Raw genomic sequence first — 22,356 nt, 5'->3', positions numbered from 1 at the left:
GTCCTTTATTTGTGAGCCCTTATATATATTGTTTATAGGCTTTACTTTAGTGGCATGTAATAGTTATAATAATCTTTATGTACAGTTGCAAGAAAAAGTATGTGAACCCTTTGGAATGATATGGATTTCAGCACAAATTGCTCATAAAATGTGATTTGATGTTCATCTAAGTCACAACAATAGACAATCACAGTCTGCTTAAACTAATAACACACAAAGAATTAAATGTTACCATGTTTCTATTGAGCACACCATGTAAACATTCACAGTGCAGGTGGAAAAAGTATGTGAACCCTTAGATTTAATAACTGGTTGAACCTCCTTTTGCAGCAATAACTTCAACCAAACGTTTCCTGTAGTTGCAGATCAGACGTGCACAACGGTCAGGAGTAATTCTTGACCATTCCTCTTTACAGAACTGTTTAAGTTCAACAATATTCTTGGGATGTCTGGTGTGAATCGCTTTCTTGAGGTCATGCCAAGCATTCTCAAGCGGGTTGAGGTCAGGACTCTGACTGGGCCACTCCAGAAGGCATATTTTCTTCTGTTTAAGCCATTCTGTTGATTTACTTCTATGCTTTGGGTCGTTGTCCTGTTGCAACACCCATCTTCTGTTGAGCTTCAGCTGGTGGACAGATGGCCTTAAGTTCTTCTGCAAAATGTCTTGATAAACTTGGGAATTCATTTTTCCTTTGATGATAGCAATCTGTCCAGGCCCTGACGCAGTAAAGCAGCCCCAAACCATGATGCCCCCACCACCATACTTCACAGTTGGGATGAGGTTTTGATGTTGGTGTGCTGTGCCTCTTTTTCTCCACACATAGTGTTGTGTGTTTCTTCCAAACAACTCAACTTTGGTTTCATCTGTCCACAGAATATTTTGCCAGCACTGCTGTGGAACATCCAGGTGCTCTTGTGCAAACTGTAAACGTGCAGCAATGGGTTTTTTTGCACAGCAGTGGCTTCCTCTGTGGTATCCTCCCATGAAATCCATTCTTGTTTAGTGTTTTACGTATCGTAGATTCACTAACAGGGATGTTAGCATATGCCAGAGACTGTTGTAAGTCTTTAGCTGACACTCTAGGAGTCTTCTTCACCTCATTGAGCAGTCTGCGCTGTACTCTTGCAGTCCTCTTTACAGGACGGCCACTCCTAGGGAGAGTAGCAGCAGTGCTGAACTTTCTCCATTTATAGACAATTGGTCTTACCGTGGACTGATGAACAGCAAGGCTTTTGGCAATACTTTTATAACCCTTTCCAGCATTATGCAAGTCAACAATTCTTAATTGTAGGTCTTCTGAGAGCTCTTTTGTGCAAGGCATCATTCACATCAGGCAATGCTTCTTGTAAAAAGCAAACCCAGAACTGGTGTGTGTTTTTTATAGGGCAGGGCAGCTGTAACCAACACCTCCAATCTCATCTCATTGATTGGACCCCAGTTGGCTGACACCTCACTCCAATTAGTTCTTGGAGATGTCATTAGTCTAGGGGTTCACATACTTTTTCCACCTGCACTGTGAATGTTTACATGGTGTGTTCAATAAAAACATGGTAACATTTAATTATTTGTGTGTTATTAGTTTAAGCAGACTGTGATTGTCTATTGTTGTGACTTAAATGAAGATCAGATCACATTTTATGACTAATTTGTGCAGAAATCCATATCATTCCAAAGGGTTCACATACTTTTTCTTGCAACTGTATATAGTTTTATCGTGTATCTTTTACGCTCCCTAATATTATTACAATATGTTAGACATACTCTCCAGACACATATATAGGGGGTTATTATTTTGTCAACCCTCAATTTGGTTTTTATTATGATTGGCCGACTCTTTATGGGCCGTCTAAGCTGAATTACATTAATAACCTATGATTTCCTGGCTTACCTATGTCTTATGAATACATGTGCCTCCCTCCTTGATTTTGGGAGTGTTGGATGCTCCCTTTTATTGGTAACATATTTTTGCATGATCGCAGTATACATGGGAGCAGAGCTCCCAGCCCTGTTTGCTGTGCGCATGCGCCACCTCCCTGCGTTCGATGTGTTGCAATGGTGATGAGTGTGCATGTGCTGATGCAGCTCTGCGCAATCTCAGTTAACATTTCCCAGCGCGACAGTTTTTGTTCGGCCAAATCCTGAAATACTTCCCAGGTAGCAGCCGGATCTTAATCGGATCCCATTATAGTCAATGGGGCCAACAGGCATGCAGTAACATCTGGCTATGTCAGACTATGGCTCCGGCAGGCTGCAGAAGCCTAATGCCAATCTTTTGACCCTGTATTATGTTTAATAACGTTTGTATATACGGTTCACTATATGACTATTAGGCAAGTTTTTGATTTGCTACTGTTTGACCTTTGTGATGTCATTGAGGGCAATTTGGTGTCACACCTTGATGACGTCATCACTTCCTAAATATATATATATATACACATGAAAAGGCTGCATTAAGCCAAAACGTTGCATCTAGAATAAAAGGATCACAAAATCTATATTTAGGAGTGCCATCTCCATTTTTGACTGTTTTGGATTGTCCGTATTGGGGGGGGTTCTGTTTAAACCATACTCCTTATGGCGTGCACGCACTTCTCCTTATCTCTTAGAGCTGCTGTCTATATTGAAGCTTTGTCTAAACTTGTCATTAGACTGTTGCAACCACCAAGCTCACAGACCCACATGAGATCAGTAAACCAACTTGTTTAACCCCTTCAACCCCGGGCCTGTTTTCACCTTCCTGCCCAGGCCATTTTTTGAAAATCTGACATGTGTGACTTTATGTGGTAATAACTTTAAAACGCTTTTACTTATACAGGCCATTCTGAGATTGTTTTCTCGTCACATATCGTACTTCATGACACTGGTGAAATGGAGTCAAAAAAATACCATATTTACCAAAAATCTGGAAAAATTAGCAAATTTCCAAATTTCTATTTCTCTACTTTTATAATAGATAGTAATACCTCCAAAAATTGTAATTACTTTACATTCCTCATATGTCTACTTCATGTTTGGATCATTTTGAAAATGACATTTTATATTTTTGGGACGTTAGAAGGCTTAGGCTACTTTCACACTGCCGTTTGAAACGCATTTGAAACGGATCCGTTAATAAAATGACTAAACGGAGACAAACAGAAGCCATTCAGACGGATCCGTTCAAACGGATCCGTCTGTATTGCGGATCCGTTTGTCACGTTCGTTTCCGTTTTTGCATCCGTTTAGCGGATTAGTTTTGGAATGAGTAGCATCTCTAGGTTCCCCCATCTTCATGTATTCAGATCCCCAGGGTTGTCATGCTCCTATATTTCTCCAGGGCTATCTTGTTGAAATTCAAAGTTGGTCCAACTTTGATCATGGACCACACCTTTCGGACTCTTGTACACGACTACATGCACTTAAAGATGTATAGTGTTCGTTAGCGGGCCATATGTCCCTGATCGTCATTGATCGTGCGTACGGCAGTACAGAACATCATGATGCTGACCATGTTGTGCCGCACACTGGGCTATTATCCCGCACTCATATGATCTATTAGTGCAAGACAATATCCCCGCGGGCAGCTCAAATTGCACAGAATCATTGTACACTATGATGTTGTGTACTCTCGTGCGCATGATCAATGCCACTACGGGACATATGGCCCGCTCACGGACCGTATGTCTCTGGGGGCATAGAGTCGTGTGCAATAGGCCTTAAAGGGGTTTTCTCATCTTAGACAATGGGGGCATACCGCTAGGATATACCCACATTGTCTTATAGGTGCGGGTCCCACCGCTGGTACCCTCACATATATTGAGAACGGAGCCAAGAAAGTGGATGAGGGCGCACTGCGCCGCCGTCCTCCATTCATTTCTATGGGAGAGGCGGGGATTAGTGCTTGGTGGTGGACGTACCACAGGAAATTTGTTGTCCTCCAGCAACAGTGCTCCCCGCTCCGTTCTCGATATAGGTGCGGGTCCTACCAATGTTACCCACACCTATCAGACAATGGGGGCATATTCAAGCGAAATCCCCCCATGTGAATACCCCTTTAAAAACTGTATGTCCCTTGCGTGTCCCTTGTGGTAATCACACTAGTGATATTAGAGCGTCATCGGGAAATCATTAAACTGTAAAATTAAAATTTATTAATGAATTCCTGATGATGCTGATGGACCGTGACTCCCACAAGGGCTCATATGAAAGGGCATTTGCTTGTTCATTGTGGCAATCATAGGGTCTACGATCAATAAAGAAATAAAGAGCCAAAAGATAGCTCATTATTGATGGTCATGTTAATGGTTCTTACAACATTGGCATTAATGCTGTTTTGAAGGAACTGGCTACTCCAGACAACCCCCTCAATCGAAGAAATTACTAGTCAAATAACATGGTGCCTAAAAAGGGAGATTTTTGCGGCAGAACAATGTACAGAAAAAGCACTAAGAAAATTAATGAGCAGGTGGAAGGGTTTTATTAGCAATGTATTAGAGCCAGTAGAGATCAAGATACTTATGGATCCTTTGAAGCAAACTTCCTGGTACCTGCTTGAGCAGATGAAGGGAACATTAGGTAAACTGGAACAGTAGGGTCTGGTATAACTTTAATAATAAAGTGATGATCAGGGCGGTCCAGGGGATAGAGGGTGCATTGGAGTGGGGTTATGTTCGGTCTTTGTTAGGCTAGGGGGGGTGGGAAGGGAGGTAGGAGGGTATGTTAATGTTTCTTAACATGAAAAATGGAAAATTTTGGTTTGTCCCAATGATGTGAATCCAGGTGCATTTTTGTAACATCTGTATGTGTACTTATGTTATTGTGAAACAATGGATGTATGTAACAGTTTGTACTTGCTTCAGATGAAAGACGAACTAAATAAATAAAATTTGGTTTAAAAAAAAAAATGCTGTTTTGAAATAAAAACTACCAAGGGTGTTACAAGAAACGCACAGTAGTAAGACTAGGGTAGTTTTAATTTCAACACAGCTGTAGTTGCCAAGGTTACCCTGTACAGGACAATAAAAACACAGACACAGTGAAGTAAACTATAATTAATTTTTATTTTTTAAACACTAAAAAAATAAAATAAATATAAACATCAATTTTTTTTACAATTGTTCATAATGATGAGGGGAGGTGGACTGTCGTGGGGTTGGTGGTCTGGGGCTGGCAATGGTAGCCCCCCTGTCCTATTGATCTACTGAGATTAAATTACGTGCCACAGGAAAGGATGCAGGGTGTAATTGTGGGCTTTGGAGAAAGGAAGGGTCTGAGGAGGAGGGGACCCGAGCATGTGTAGAGGTGGAGGGAGTTTGAAAAGAAGTAGAAGGAAAATACTGGGGAGGAGAAGAATAAGAGACAGAAGGCAACACATGCTCGGGAAGGTGGGAAGGGAAAGGTTGGCGGTACTGGCCACTGGTGTGGGATGGGGGGTAGGTGTGTGATGGGGGTAGGTGTGGGATGGGGGATAGGTGTAGGATGGGGGGGGGGAGGTTGGGGGCGGTGCATGATTTCCCATGACCCGTTCTCTAGCATGATCTTAAACTCATGCAACTGCTCGGGCGTCATTGAGTCCATAAAACTGATTATATTTAGCCCATAATGGTAGTTTGGGCTGCGTTGAATCGCCGACTCCGCCCCCTCCCAGCGGCAAATCAAGTCAGCACTAAACTCCTTCAGGTGTTCGGCAAAATCTTCTAGAGCGTAGGAAACGACCTCTACAAGGTTCGCATAATCAGTTCGATTTGGCCTACCGGATCTCTGCCCACTCACCAGGACTGTCAAATTTTGGCGCAAACCGAAGAGCCTCTGTTGAGCGGAGGGATCCGGTAGGGGACCCAGATTGCCCTGAGCCGATGCATGAGGGACAGGAGGGCTGGCGCTGGCGATCTGTTCCGGTTCCGCCTCAGGAGGTTGTTCAGGCTCCCGAGTGCTGCAGGCACTTCTGTAGTAAAAAAAAAAAGAAAGGAGAGTAAAGAATTGTCCTTTAAATAAAACATCCATGTATGTTCTATGCTATGTCTACCGTATACCATAGGGGGTTGGCCAAAACAGGGGAGCCAAACGCTCCGCTGTCTCAGACAGCCCCTTACACTCAAACGGAGAGAACTGTTGTCCCTCTGACTGTAGGGGGCTGGCCAAAACAGGGGAGCCAAACGCTCTACTGTCTCAGACAGCCCCTTACACTCAAAAGGAGAGAACTATTGTCCCTCTGACTGTAGGGGGCTGGCCAAAACAGGGGAGCCAAACGCTCCACTGTCTCAGACAGCCCCTTACACTCAGACGGAGAGAACTGTTGTCCTTCTGACTGTAGGGGGCTGGCCAAAACAGGGGAGCCAAACGCTCCGCTGTCTCAGACAGCCCCTTACACTCAGACAGAGAGAACTGTTGTCCCTCTGACTGTAGGGGGCTGGCCAAAACAGGGGAGCCAAACGGTCCGCTGTCTCAGACAGCCCCTTACACTCAGACGGAGAGAACTGTTGTACCTCTGACTGTAGGGGGCTAGCCAAAACAGGGGAGCCAAACGCTACCCTGTCTCAGACAGCCCCTTACACTCAAAAGGAGAGAATTGTTGTCCCTCTGACTGTAGGGGGCTGGCCAAAACAGGGGAGCCAAACGCTCCGCTGTCTCAGACAGCCCCTTACACTCAAAAGGAGAGAACTGTTCTCCCTCTGACTGTAGGGGGCTGGCCAAAACAGGGGAGCCAAACGCTCCGCCGTCTCAGACAGCCCCTTACACTCAGACGGAGAGAACTGTTGTCCCTCTGACTGTAGGGGGCTGGTCAAAACAGGGGAGCCAAACGCTACCCTGTCTCAGACAGCCCCTTTACAATTTTCTTTTTTACAGTTGTTAAAAATATTTACCTTATTGGTGCCATTGCCTTTCGTAGGAACCCCAGGGCCGCCGTATGGATGTATGTGGTCCATGAGGTTCCTCCAGAGCCACTCGGGGCCTGAACCTCCTTGTTAAAATGCCTCCTGAAGCGGTCCCGGATAGATCGCCAACGCGTTGTAAACAGTTTGACTATAGAAAAAAAACATAAAAAATTAAATTAGCATGATGTAAGGAAAAGAATATTAATGTATTAAAATACATATTGTTTTACTTACCATATTTCTCCTGAGCAGCCGCATTTAGATCCCCCCAGGTCTCAAAAATTTCCGCACAGATGTCCCTCCAGAGCCGCTGGGTCAGATGATGATCAGCGTGGTGGCAGTCGGAGTGGTCCCATAATGATGGACGCGCCTCCACCAGTTGGATGAGGAGCAGGTTATCTATGGTAGGGACCCCGAACTCCTCATCTTCCCTGGTGGAGCCTCTGGAACCCTGAAAAAAAGGAAATACAAAATTAAATGTAAATCCTAATACAAAATGCAAATTAAAACTACTTAATTCAAGACTTACACGTCTACGACCGCCACGCTCATTCCCGCGGACTCTGGAGGCGACTGGGGGATCCTCGCTGGCGGCTCTAGGTGCAGATTGCTGAAACCAAAATATATATTTTTTAAAAGAGTGTATTTAAATAAAAAAATAAATTTGATATCTATATATATATACTTACTTCTTGACAGCCCCGTTCTGGGCTTGGTCCACCTCCCCTGTACGCTGGCGATTCCAGCACTGGTGAGCGAGCCCCGGCAGAGCCGACAACACCTGGAGAGCCCTCCGATGATGATGAAGAAATCTATAATAAGAGCACATACTGATAAATGCAACGAATCAAACAGTACAAACTCCAAGTGTTGATTTTATACTTACCGGCCACTGAATACGCCTGCGCCTTCTGGGTGGGTTTTTCCAATCAATCGATGTCTTCTTTGATGACATCTGTACGCAACATAATACCAGACAAAATGCAGATAACGTTAAAGGAACTTGTTTAGAGCACTATTTCCACATATATCAACAACATTTTTTTATTTTTAATGCTTACTTTTTAAAATATAGATTGGTGCTTGCCCACCTCAGAACTTTCTAGAAAATCCAAAATGTTTAAATTTTTTTAGGACGACCCTAATAATAAAATGATTAAAAAAATTAATCCGACAGGAGCCATAATCCCCCCAAGTGCCATAATCACCCCCAGAGACAGCAGCCCCGCATAGTGCCTGCAGCCCCCCATAGTGCCAGCAGCCCCCCACAGTGACATCAGCCCCCCAGTTCCAAACAACCTTCCCACAGTGCCCTCACCCCCCCATGCCAGAAGCCCCCACAGTTCCAGCCACAAAAACCCCTGCAGTGCCAGAAGCACCGCACAGTTCCAGCCACAAAAACCCCTGCAGTGCCAGAAGCACCGCACAGTTCCAGCCACAAAAACCCCTGCAGTGCCAGAAGCACCGCACAGTTCCAGCCACAAAAACCCCTGCAGTGCCAGAAGCACCGCACAGTTCCAGCTACAAACACCCCCGCAGTGCCAGCAGACCCCCCCAATTCCAGCCACACACATCCCCGCAGTGCCAGCAGCACCCACAGTTCCAGCCACCCCCCCAGTGCCAGCAGCCCCCCCACCCCAGTGCCAGCAGCCACCCCCCGAGCCAATAGCCCCCATAAAGGCAGCCCCCACCACCAGTGCCAGCAGCCCCCACTGTTCCAGACACACACCCCCCTTCCCAAGTGCCAGCAGCCCCCCCCCCCAGAGATAGATAGATAAATAGATAGATAGATAGATAAATAGATAGATAGAAAAAAAAAGAAAGATAGACAAACAGACAAAACTTCATATACTTACCAGTCTTCATAAAGTCGATAATCCAAAATGGCCAACGATGAGGGGAGGGACAGGAAGTTACTGGGAATGCGCAGAGACGTGAACAGTTTCTAACGGATCCGTGTTAAAGTGGAGCCAGGACAAACGGATCCGTCCCTATTGACTTCACTGCAAGCAGCGTTTTGGTGTCCGCCTCAAAAGCGGAACCGAGACCAAGCACAGCCAAACTGATGCATTCTGAACAGATCCTTATCCATTCAGAATGCATTAGGGCTGAACTTGTCAGTTTTAAACCGTTTGTGAGATCCCTGAAACGGATCTCACAAACAGAATTCCAAACGCAGGTGTGAAAGAAGTTTAGAAGCAAATCTTAACATTTTTAACAATATTTCCAAAACTCAAATTTTTCAGGATCAGTTCAGTTATGAAGTCACTTTCTGGGGCTTACATATTATAAACTACCCATAAATCACCCCATTTTAGAAACTACACCCCTCAAGGTATTCAAAACTCATTTTACAAACTTTGTTAACCCTTTAGGTGTTCCACAAGAGTGAATGGAAAATGGAGATGAAATTTCTGAATTTCACTTTTTTGGCAGATTTTTCATTTTAATCCATTTGTTCCAGTAGCAAAGCAAGGGTTAACAACCAAACAAAACTCAAAATCTATTACCCTGAATCTGGGGTTTACATAAACACCCCATGTGTGCTCAAAAACTGATGTATGGGCGCACAGCAGGCTTCATAGTGGAAGGAGCATCATATGGCTTTTGGAGAGCTGGAATGGTAATTGGGAGCTATGTCGCATGTGAAGACACTCTGAGGTGGCCCTACAGTGGAAACCCCCAAAAAGTCACCCCATTCTGGAAACTACACTCCTCAAGGAATATTTCAAGGTGTGTAGTGAGCACTTTGACCCATCGGGTGTTTCATAGAATTAGGATACGTTTGGCTGTGAAAATTAAAAAAATTTCCATAAAAAGTTGCTTACACCCACATGTTTTACTTTCACAGGGTAACAGGACAAAATGCACCCCACACTTTGTTCCCCATTTCCCCCCGAATACGCCAACATGTGCTCATAAAATGATGTATGGGTGCATGGCAGGGTCCAAAAGGGAAGTAGCGCCATAGGGCTTTTGGAGGACAGATTTGGCAGGATTGGCTTTTGGGAGCTATGTCACATATAAAGACACCCTAAGGTACCCCTACAGTTGAAATCCCCAAAAAGTTTCCCCATTCTGGAAACTACACCCTTCAAGGAATATTTCAAGATGTGTAGTGAGAACTTTGTCCTCAAAGGTAAAACATGGAATTGGCTGTGAAAATTAAAAATTACAAATTTTTCAAGAAAAATTTACTTTAGCCCAAAAATTTTCCCTTTCAAAAGGGGGAACTGGGGAAAATGTACCCCCTAATTTATTGCCCATTTTCTCCTGATTACAGCAATACCCCATATGTTCTGGAAGGCAGATTTCACCGGAATAATTCAGTCGCCATCTAGCAATTGAACACACCCTGAGGTAGCCCTAGAGTGGAAATCCCCAAAAAGTGACCCCATTCTGGAAACAACACCCCTCAAAGAATATTCCAAGGTGTGTAGTGAGCACTTTGACCCATCGAGCGTTTCACAGAATTAGGAAACGCTTGGCTATGAAAATGAAAAATTACAATTTTTTTCAGAAAAAGTAGCTTTACACCCACATTTTTCACTGTCACAAGGGGTAGCAGGATAAAATGCACCCCACATTTTGTTCCCCATTTCCCCCCCGAATACGCAAACACCCAATATGTGCTCATAAAATGATGTATGGACGCATGGCAGGGTTCTAGAGTCAAACAGCTAAATATGGATTTTGCTGACCTGAATTGGCAGACATGGATTTTAGCTGCCATGTCACATAAAAAAAATTTCCAGAGGTCCCCAGAAATGAAAAACCCCAAGAAGTGACCCTATTTTGGAAAGAGCACCCCCGTACAGACATTTTAAGTGGTGGAAAGGGTACTTTTTACCAAACAGGTGTCTCACAGAAGGCAGAAATACTAGAGAGAGGATTTCAAAGCAGAAATTTGTAAAAATGAAAAAGTACTAGCAGACCCCAATTTTTCACTTTCACAAGGGGTTAAAGGAGAAAATGCACCCCAGTATATGTTCCCCATTTTCTCCCCATTTTGCAAACACCCCATATGTGCTTGTAGCCTGCTGTATTGGCGCACAGCAGGCTGCTACAGGCAAAGTGAAAAATATATTTTTGCAGGCCTGAATTGGCAGACATGGATTTTAGCTGCCATGTCGCATTTAAAAAATTTCCAGAGGTCCCCAGAAATGAAAAACCCCAAGAAATGACCCCATTTTGGAAAGAGCACCCCCGTACGGACATTTTAAGTGGTGGAAAGGGTACTTCTTACCAAACAGGTGTCTCACAGAAGGCAGAAATACTACAGAGAGGATTTCAAAGCACACATTTGTAATGTAGGAATTTCAAAATGGATTCAAATCTTGAACGGGACATGGCCATATTGTAAATTGGAGTGTGGTACAAGACATCTGAACTCCAATATTGTCTCATTTCAGTTTTTTTTTTACAAGGCCCATATGCAGCAACAGCCCCCAAAACTTCATAATGTCTGCTGCATTTACAGGGGTCCAACCTAGTGGTCTAGCATATGAGGATGTTGGGTTTTGAGAAATAAACTGCTGGGCGTACAAATTTGTTTGGGTCACGATCAAATTTATGAGATCGTCAGAGAAAAAGATTTTGAAAAAAATCTATTTCTGTGAAGCCCGTGCAGTCAATCTGGATTCCAGAGTTTCCCACATGCTCTGGAATTTGGGGCTCATAATCCTCAGGCGGTGTGGACCATAGGGGATCACTGGGGGGGCTACTTCATCTCTCCTGGGGCGTCTCCTTGAGGGTCCCTCATCACCTGATGACGATGATGATGAAGGAGTTGAGAAGTAGAGGAATGTGGCATACTCTTCTCCCTCTCTTGCAGACTCTGTTTCAGAGGCAAGGATGGCGTATGCCTCTTCAGCGGAGTACGTTCTCTGGGATGAATTGGACATTTTTATTTTTATTGGTGTATGTAAAGTGAAAAGTGTCAGGGGGGTGTATGTAGTGATTTAACACGTGTGGGGACTTGTAATGAATTAATTAAAATAAAATTTAGGATAAAGAAAAAAAGAGAAAGAAAGAAAAAGAGAAAAAGATAAGTGAAAGAATTAGATGAAAATTTAGAAAAAAAGGCTAAAAAAAAACACGCAGATGGCACGTGTGTGGGTTAAAAAATCTAAACTAGTACTAACTAAAATTGACATATATATATATATATATACAGTACAGACCAAAAGTTTGGACACACCTTCTTATTCAAAGAGTTTTCTTTATTTTCATGACTATGAAAATTGTAGATTCACACTGAAGGCATCAAAACTATGAATTAACACATGTGGAATTATATACATAACAAACAAGTGTGAAACAACTGAAAATATGTCATATTCTAGGTTCTTCAAAGTAGCCACCTTTTGCTTTGATTACTGCTTTGCACACTCTTGGCATTCTCTTGATGAGCTTCAAGAGGTAGTCCCCTGAAATAGTTTTCACTTCACAGGTGTGCCCTGTCAGGTTTAATAAGTGGGATTTCTTGCCTTATAAATGGGGTTGGGACCATCAGTTGCGTTGAGGAGAAGTCAGGTGGATACACAGCTGATAGTCCTACTGAATAGACTGTTAGAATTTGTATTATGGCAAGAAAAAAGCAGCTAAGTAAAGAAAAACGAGTGGCCATCATTACTTTAAGAAATGAAGGTCAGTCAGTCAGCAGAAAAATTGGGAAAACTTTGAAAGTAAGGGCTATTTGACCATGAAGGAGAGTGATGGGGTGCTGCGCCAGATGACCTGGCCTCCACAGTCACCGGACCTGAACCCAGTCGAGATGGTTTGGGGTGAGCTGGACCGCAGAGTGAAGGCAAAAGGGCCAACAAGTGCTAAGCATCTCTGGGAACTCCTTCAAGACTGTTGGAAGACCATTTCAGGTGACTACCTCTTGAAGCTCATCAAGAGAATGCCAAGAGTGTGCAAAGCAATAATCAAAGCAAAAGGTGGCTACTTTGAAGAACCTAGAATATGACATATTTTCAGTTGTTTCACACTTGTTTGTTATGTATATAATTCCACATGTGTTAATTCATAGTTTTGATGCCTTCATAGTCATGAAAATAAAGAAAACTCTTTGAATGAGAAGGTGTGTCTAAACTTTTGGTCTGTACTGTATATATAGTGGAACACTAGATGAGGATTTGTGCGAATTTATCACTGTTGACCATCCGGTCACACCTGTTTTATACATACTCCCTAAAGTGCACAAATCACTAAGTGACCCCCCTGGACGACCGATCGTATCCGGGTCAGACTCCATCTTTAGAAGCATTGCGGTGCTTCTTGATAAGGTTCTGCGCGACTTTGCAATGGGGGCTGAGTCGTATATACAGGATACGACTGATTCCCTATGCAAGTTGGATATGATTGATCTCACTGGTGTCCATGACGTCCATTTGGCATCGTTCGATGTGACTTCTTTGTACACTTCTATTGACCATGACCTGGGTATAAGTGCCATTGGACGTATGCTTGACAGTTCATCCTACACTGCACCTGCTAAGGCATTCATTATTGATTTACTACAAATTATTTTGAGATACAACTATTTCTTGTTCCAGGATGTATTTTATCAGCAAAAACGAGACGTGGCTATGGGGTCGAACGTAGCACCGACTTACGCAAACATCTTTATAAGGTGCTTTGAGGAGGATGTCGTCTATCTGTCCCACCACAGCACTAAGAAAATTAATGAGCAGGTGGAAGGGTTTTATTAGCAATGTATTAGAGCCAGTAGAGATCAAGATACTTATGGATCCTTTGAAGCAAACTTCCTGGTACCTGCTTGAGCAGATGAAGGGAACATTAGGTAAACTGGAACAGTAGGGTCTGGTATAACTTTAATAATAAAGTGATGATCAGGGCGGTCCAGGGGATAGAGGGTGCATTGGAGTGGGGTTATGTTCGGTCTTTGTTAGGCTAGGGGGGGTGGGAAGGGAGGTAGGAGGGTATGTTAATGTTTCTTAACATGAAAAATGGAAAATTTTGGTTTGTCCCAATGATGTAAATCCAGGTGCATTTTTGTAACATCTGTATGTGTACTTATGTTATTGTGAAACAATGGATGTATGTAACAGTTTGTACTTGCTTCAGATGAAAGACGAACTAAATAAATAAAATTTGGTTTAAAAAAAAAAATGCTGTTTTGAAATAAAAACTACCAAGGGTGTTACAAGAAACGCACAGTAGTAAGACTAGGGTAGTTTTAATTTCAACACAGCTGTAGTTGCCAAGGTTACCCTGTACAGGACAATAAAAACACAGACACAGTGAAGTAAACTATAATTAATTTTTATTTTTTAAACACTAAAAAAATAAAATAAATATAAACATCAATTTTTTTTACAATTGTTCATAATGATGAGGGGAGGTGGACTGTCGTGGGGTTGGTGGTCTGGGGCTGGCAATGGTAGCCCCCCTGTCCTATTGATCTTCTGAGATTAAATTACGTGCCACAGGAAAGGATGCAGGGTGTAATTGTGGGCTTTGGAGAAAGGAAGGGTCTGAGGAGGAGGGGACCCGAGCATGTGTAGAGGTGGAGGGAGTTTGAAAAGAAGTAGAAGGAAAATACTGGGGAGGAGAAGAATAAGAGACAGAAGGCAACACATGCTCGGGAAGGTGGGAAGGGAAAGGTTGGCGGTACTGGCCACTGGTGTGGGATGGGGGGTAGGTGTGGGATGGGGGATAGGTGTAGGATGGGGGGGGGGAGGTTGGGGGCGGTGCATGATTTCCCATGACCCGTTCTCTAGCATGATCTTAAACTCATGCAACTGCTCGGGCGTCATTGAGTCCATAAAACTGATTATACTTAGCCCATAATGGTAGTTTGGGCTGCGTTGAATCGCCGACTCCGCCCCCTCCCAGCGGCAAATCAAGTCAGCACTTGTCATGGTCTTACCTGCTTGCTGCTCTCCTTCGTTTGACATGTGCTGGCGGCCATCTTGGTTTCTGGGTTTCTTGTAGCCTTCCACCCTGCGGCTCCTCCTTCCCCTGGGAGGATCTGGATGCCTAGCTCATATATATAGGAGGTCTGTGGCTTCAGTTCCTTGCTTGGTCCTCTTGTGTTCACATGCTTCTAAGACTGCTGCTGCTTCTGGTTCCTGATCCTGGCTTCGTCTGACTACCCTGCTGGTTCCTGATCCTGGCTTCGTCTGACTACCCTGCTGGTTCCTGATCCTGGCTTCGTCTGACTACCCTGCTGGTTCCTGATCCTGGCTTCGTCTGACTACCCTTCTGGTTCCTGACCTCTGGCTTCGCAAAGACTCTGCTCGGTTTCACCATCCGTTTGGACTTTTGCTTTACAGCTTTATTTTCAATAAAGCCTTCCTATTTTCTCTTATCTCTTGTTGTACGTCTGGTTCATGGTTCCGTGACAGCACTAAACTCCATCAGGTGTTCGGCAAAATCTTCTAGAGCGTCGGAAACGACCTCTACAAGGTTCGCATAATCAGTTCGATTTGGCCTACCGGATCTCTGCCCACTCACCAGGACTGTCAAATTTTGGCGCAAACCGAAGAGCCTCTGTTGAGCGGAGGGATTCGGTAGGGGACCAGATTGCCCTGAGCCGATGCATGAGGGACTGGAGGGCTGGCGCTGGCGATCTGTTCCGGTTCCGCCTCAGGAGGTTGTTCAGGCTCCCGAGTGCTGCAGGCACTTCTGTAGTAAAAAAAAAAAGAAAGGAGAGTAAAGAATTGTCCTTTAAATAAAACATCCATGTATGTTCTATGCTATGTCTACCGTATACCATAGGGGGTTGGCCAAAACAGGGGAGCCAAACGCTCCGCTGTCTCAGACAGCCCCTTACACTCAAACGGAGAGAACTGTTGTCCCTCTGACTGTAGGGGGCTGGCCAAAACAGGGGAGCCAAACGCTCCACTGTCTCAGACAACCCCTTACACTCAAAAGGAGAGAACTATTGTCCCTCTGACTGTAGGGGGCTGGCCAAAACAGGGGAGCCAAACGCTCCACTGTCTCAGACAGCCCCTTACACTCAGACGGAGAGAACTGTTGTCCTTCTGACTGTAGGGGGCTGGCCAAAACAGGGGAGCCAAACGCTCCGCTGTCTCAGACAGCCCCTTACACTCAGACGGAGAGAACTGTTGTCCCTCTGACTGTAGGGGGCTGGCCAAAACAGGGGAGCCAAACGGTCCGCTGTCTCAGACAGCCCCTTACACTCAGACGGAGAGAACTGTTGTACCTCTGACTGTAGGGGGCTAGCCAAAACAGGGGAGCCAAACGCTACCCTGTCTCAGACAGCCCCTTACACTCAAAAGGAGAGAACTGTTGTCCCTCTGACTGTAGGGGGCTGGCCAAAACAGGGGAGCCAAACGCTCCGCTGTCTCAGACAGCCCCTTACACTCAAAAGGAGAGAACTGTTCTCCCTCTGACTGTAGGGGGCTGGCCAAAACAGGGGAGCCAAACGCTCCGCCGTCTCAGACAGCCCCTTACACTCAGACGGAGAGAACTGTTGTCCCTCTGACTGTAGGGGGCTGGTCAAAACAGGGGAGCCAAACGCTACCCTGTCTCAGACAGCCCCTTTACAATTTTCTTTTTTACAGTTGTTAAAAATATTTACCTTATTGGTGCCATTGCCTTTCGTAGGAACCCCAGGGCCGCCGTATGGATGTATGTGGTCCATGAGGTTCCTCCAGAGCCACTCGGGGCCTGAACCTCCTTGTTAAAATGCCTCCTGAAGCGGTCCCGGATAGATCGCCAACGCGTTGTAAACAGTTTGACTATAGAAAAAAACCATAAAAAATTAAATTAGCATGATGTAAGGAAAAGAATATTAATGTATTAAAATACATATTGTTTTACTTACCATATTTCTCCTGAGCAGCCGCATTTAGATCCCCCCAGGTCTCAAAAATTTCCGCACAGATGTCCCTCCAGAGCCGCTGGGTCAGATGATGATCAGCGTGGTGGCAGTCGGAGTGGTCCCATAATGATGGACGCGCCTCCACCAGTTGGATGAGGAGCAGGTTATCTATGGTAGGGACCCCGAACTCCTCATCTTCCCTGGTGGAGCCTCTGGAACCCTGAAAAAAAGGAAATACAAAATTAAATGTAAATCCTAATACAAAATGCAAATTAAAACTACTTAATTCAAGACTTACACGTCTACGACCGCCACGCTCATTCCCGCGGACTCTGGAGGCGACTGGGGGATCCTCGCTGGCGGCTCTAGGTGCAGATTGCTGAAACCAAAATATATATTTTTTAAAAGAATGTATTTAAATAAAAAAATTAATTTGATATCTATATATATATACTTACTTCTTGACAGCCCCGTTCTGGGCTTGGTCCACCTCCCCTGGACGCTGGCGATTCCAGCACTGGTGAGCAAGCCCCGGCAGAGCCGACAACATCCGGAGAGCCCTCCGATGATGATGAAGAAATCTATAATAAGAGCACATACTGATAAATGCAACGAATCAAACAGTACAAACTCCAAGTGTTGATTTTATACTTACCGGCCACTGAATACGCCTGCGCCTTCTGGGTGGGTTTTTCCAATCAATCGATGTCTTCTTTGATGACATCTGTACGCAACATAATACCAGACAAAATGCAGATAACGTTAAAGGAACTTGTTTAGAGCACTATTTCCACATATATCAACAACATTTTTTTATTTTTAATGCTTACTTTTTAAAATATAGATTGGTGCTTGCCCACCTCAGAACTTTCTAGAAAATCCAAAATGTTTAAATTTTTTTAGGACGACCCTAATAATAAAATGATTAAAAAAATTAATCCGACAGGAGCCATAATCCCCCCAAGTGCCATAATCACCCCCAGAGACAGCAGCCCCGCATAGTGCCTGCAGCCCCCCATAGTGCCAGCAGCCCCCCACAGTGACATCAGCCCCCCAGTTCCAAACAACCTTCCCACAGTGCCCTCACCCCCCCATGCCAGAAGCCCCCACAGTTCCAGCCACAAAAACCCCTGCAGTGCCAGAAGCACCGCACAGTTCCAGCCACAAAAACCCCTGCAGTGCCAGAAGCACCGCACAGTTACAGCCACAAAAACCCCTGCAGTGCCAGAAGCACCGCACAGTTCCAGCTACAAACACCCCCGCAGTGCCAGCAGACCCCCCCAATTCCAGCCACACACATCCCCGCAGTGCCAGCAGCACCCACAGTTCCAGCCACCCCCCCAGTGCCAGCAGCCCCCCCACCCCAGTGCCAGCAGCCACCCCCCGAGCCAATAGCCCCCATAAAGGCAGCCCCCACCACCAGTGCCAGCAGCCCCCACTGTTCCAGACACACACCCCCCTTCCCAAGTGCCAGCAGCCCCCCCCCAGAGATAGATAGATAAATAGATAGATAGATAGATAGATAGATAGATAGATAGATAGATAGAAAAAAAAAGAAAGATAGACAAACAGACAAAACTTCATATACTTACCAGTCTTCATAAAGTCGATAATCCAAAATGGCCGACGATGAGGGGAGGGACAGGAAGTTACTGGGAATGCGCAGAGACGTGAACAGTTTCTAACGGATCCGTGTTAAAGCGGAGCCAGGACAAACGGATCCGTCCCTATTGACTTCACTGCAAGCAGCGTTTTGGTGTCCGCCTCAAAAGCGGAATCGAGACCAAGCACAGCCAAACTGATGCATTCTGAACAGATCCTTATCCATTCAGAATGCATTAGGGCTGAACTTGTCAGTTTTAAACCGTTTGTGAGATCCCTGAAACGGATCTCACAAACAGAATTCCAAACGCAGGTGTGAAAGTAGCCTTAGAAGTTTAGAAGCAAATCTTAACATTTTTAACAATATTTCCAAAACTCAAATTTTTCAGGATCAGTTCAGTTATGAAGTCACTTTCTGGGGCTTACATATTATAAACTACCCATAAATCACCTTATTTTAGAAACTACACCCCTCAAGGTATTCAAAACTCATTTTACAAACTTTGTTAACCCTTTAGGTGTTCCACAAGAGTGAATGGAAAATGGAGATGAAATTTCTGAATTTCACTTTTTTGGCAGATTTTTCATTTTAATCCATTTGTTCCAGTAGCAAAGCAAGGGTTAACAACCAAACAAAACTCAAAATCTATTACCCTGAATCTGGGGTTTACATAAACACCCCATGTGTGCTCAAAAACTGATGTATGGGCGCACAGCAGGCTTCATAGTGGAAGGAGCATCATATGGCTTTTGGAGAGCTGGAATGGTAATTGGGAGCTATGTCGCATGTGAAGACACTCTGAGGTGGCCCTACAGTGGAAACCCCCAAAAAGTCACCCCATTCTGGAAACTACACTCCTCAAGGAATATTTCAAGGTGTGTAGTGAGCACTTTGACGCATCGGGTGTTTCATAGAATTAGGATACGTGTGGCTGTGAAAATTAAAAAAATTTCCATAAAAAGTTGCTTACACCCACATGTTTTACTTTCACAAGGTAACAGGGCAAAATGCACCCCACACTTTGTTCCCCATTTCCCCCCGAATACGCCAACATGTGCTCATAAAATGATGTATGGGTGCATGGCAGGGTCCAAAAGGGAAGTAGCGCCATAGGGCTTTTGGAGGACAGATTTGGCAGGATTGGCTTTTGGGAGCTATGTCACATATAAAGACACCCTAAGGTACCCCTACAGTTGAAATCCCCAAAAAGTTTCCCCATTCTGGAAACTACACCCTTCAAGGAATATTTCAAGATGTGTAGTGAGAACTTTGTCCTCAAAGGTAAAACATGGAATTGGCTGTGAAAATTAAAAATTACAAATTTTTCAAGAAAAATTTACTTTAGCCCAAAAATTTTCCCCTGGGGAAAATGTACCCCCTAATTTATTGCCCATTTTCTCCTGATTACAGCAATACCCCATATGTTCTGGAAGGCAGATTTCACCGGAATAATTCAGTCGCCATCTAGCAATTGAACACACCCTGAGGTAGCCCTAGAGTGGAAATCCCCAAAAAGTGACCCCATTCTGGAAACAACACCCCTCAAGGAATATTCCAAGGTGTGTAGTGAGCACTTTGACCCATCGAGCGTTTCACAGAATTAGGAAACGCTTGGCTATGAAAATGAAAAATTACAATTTTTTTCAGATAAAGTAGCTTTACACCCACATTTTTCACTGTCACAAGGGGTAGCAGGATAAAATGCACCCCACATTTTGTTCCCCATTTCCCCCCCGAATACGCAAACACCCAATATGTGCTCATAAAATGATGTATGGACGCATGGCAGGGTTCTAGAGTCAAACAGCTAAATATGGATTTTGCTGACCTGAATTGGCAGACATGGATTTTAGCTGCCATGTCACATTAAAAAAATTTCCAGAGGTCCCCAGAAATGAAAAACCCCAAGAAGTGACCCCATTTTGGAAAGAGCACCCCCGTACAGACATTTTAAGTGGTGGAAAGGGTACTTTTTACCAAACAGGTGTCTCACAGAAGGCAGAAATACTAGAGAGAGGATTTCAAAGCAGAAATTTGTAAAAATGAAAAAGTACTAGCAGACCCCAATTTTTCACTTTCACAAGGGGTTAAAGGAGAAAATGCACCCCAGTATATGTTCCCCATTTTCTCCCCATTTTGCAAACACCCCATATGTGCTTGTAGCCTGCTGTATTGGCGCACAGCAGGCTGCTACAGGCAAAGTGAAAAATATATTTTTGCAGGCCTGAATTGGCAGACATGGATTTTAGCTGCCATGTCGCATTTAAAAAATTTCCAGAGGTCCCCAGAAATGAAAAACCCCAAGAAATGACCCCATTTTGGAAAGAGCACCCCCATACGGACATTTTAAGTGGTGGGAAGGGTACTTCTTACCAAACAGGTGTCTCACAGAAGGCAGAAATACTACAGAGAGGATTTCAAATCACACATTTGTAATGTAGGAATTTCAAAATGGATTCAAATCTTGAACGGGACATGGCCATATTGTAAATTGGAGTGTGGTACAAGACATCTGAACTCCAATATTGTCTCATTTCAGTTTTTTTTTTACAAGGCCCATATGCAGCAACAGCCCCCAAAACTTCATAATGTCTGCTGCATTTACAGGGGTCCAACCTAGCGGTCTAGCATATGAGGATGTTGGGTTTTGAGAAATAAACTGCTGGGCGTACAAATTTGTTTGGGTCACGATCAAATTTATGAGATCGTCAGAGAAAAAGATTTTGAAAAAAATCTATTTTTGTGAAGCCCGTGCAGTCAATCTGGATTCCAGAGTTTCCCACATGCTCTGGAATTTGGGGCTCATAATCCTCAGGCGGTGTGGACCATAGGGGATCACTGGGGGGGCTACTTCATCTCTCCTGGGGCGTCTCCTTGAGGGTCCCTCATCACCTGATGACGATGATGATGAAGGAGTTGAGGAGTAGAGGAATGTGGCATCCTCTTCTCCCTCTCTTGCAGACTCTGTTTCAGAGGCAAGGATGGCATATGCCTCTTCAGCGGAGTACGTTCTCTGGGATGAATTGGACATTTTTATTTTTATTGGTGTATGTAAAGTGAAAAGTGTCAGGGGGGTGTATGTAGTGATTTAACACGTGTGGGGACTTGTAATGAATTAATTAAAATAAAATTTAGGATAAAGAAAAAAAGAGAAAGAAAGAAAAAGAGAAAAAGATAAGTGAAAGAATTAGATGAAAATTTAGAAAAAAAGGCTAAAAAAAACACGCAGATGGCACGTGTGTGGGTTAAAAAATCTAAACTAGTACTAACTAAAATTGACATATATATATATATATATATATATATACAGTACAGACCAAAAGTTTGGACACACCTTCTTATTCAAAGAGTTTTCTTTATTTTCATGACTATGAAAATTGTAGATTCACACTGAAGGCATCAAAACTATGAATTAACACATGTGGAATTATATACATAACAAACAAGTGTGAAACAACTGAAAATATGTCATATTCTAGGTTCTTCAAAGTAGCCACCTTTTGCTTTGATTACTGCTTTGCACACTCTTGGCATTCTCTTGATGAGCTTCAAGAGGTAGTCCCCTGAAATGGTTTTCACTTCACAGGTGTGCCCTGTCAGGTTTAATAAGTGGGATTTTTTGCCTTATAAATGGGGTTGGGACCATCAGTTGCGTTGAGGAGAAGTCAGGTGGATACACAGCTGATAGTCCTACTGAATAGACTGTTAGAATTTGTATTATGGCAAGAAAAAAGCAGCTAAGTAAAGAAAAACGAGTGGCCATCATTACTTTAAGAAATGAAGGTCAGTCAGTCAGCAGAAAAATTGGGAAAACTTTGAAAGTAAGGGCTATTTGACCATGAAGGAGAGTGATGGGGTGCTGCGCCAGATGACCTGGCCTCCACAGTCACCGGACCTGAACCCAGTCGAGATGGTTTGGGGTGAGCTGGACCGCAGAGTGAAGGCAAAAGGGCCAACAAGTGCTAAGCATCTCTGGGAACTCCTTCAAGACTGTTGGAAGACCATTTCAGGTGACTACCTCTTGAAGCTCATCAAGAGAATGCCAAGAGTGTGCAAAGCAATAATCAAAGCAAAAGGTGGC

The sequence above is a fragment of the Bufo bufo genome, chromosome 1, assembly GCF_905171765.1.
Source record: "Bufo bufo chromosome 1, aBufBuf1.1, whole genome shotgun sequence".
Taxonomy (NCBI): domain Eukaryota; kingdom Metazoa; phylum Chordata; class Amphibia; order Anura; family Bufonidae; genus Bufo; species Bufo bufo.
The sequence above is the reverse complement of the archived record's forward strand: the minus strand, read 5'-3'. Positions refer to the sequence as shown.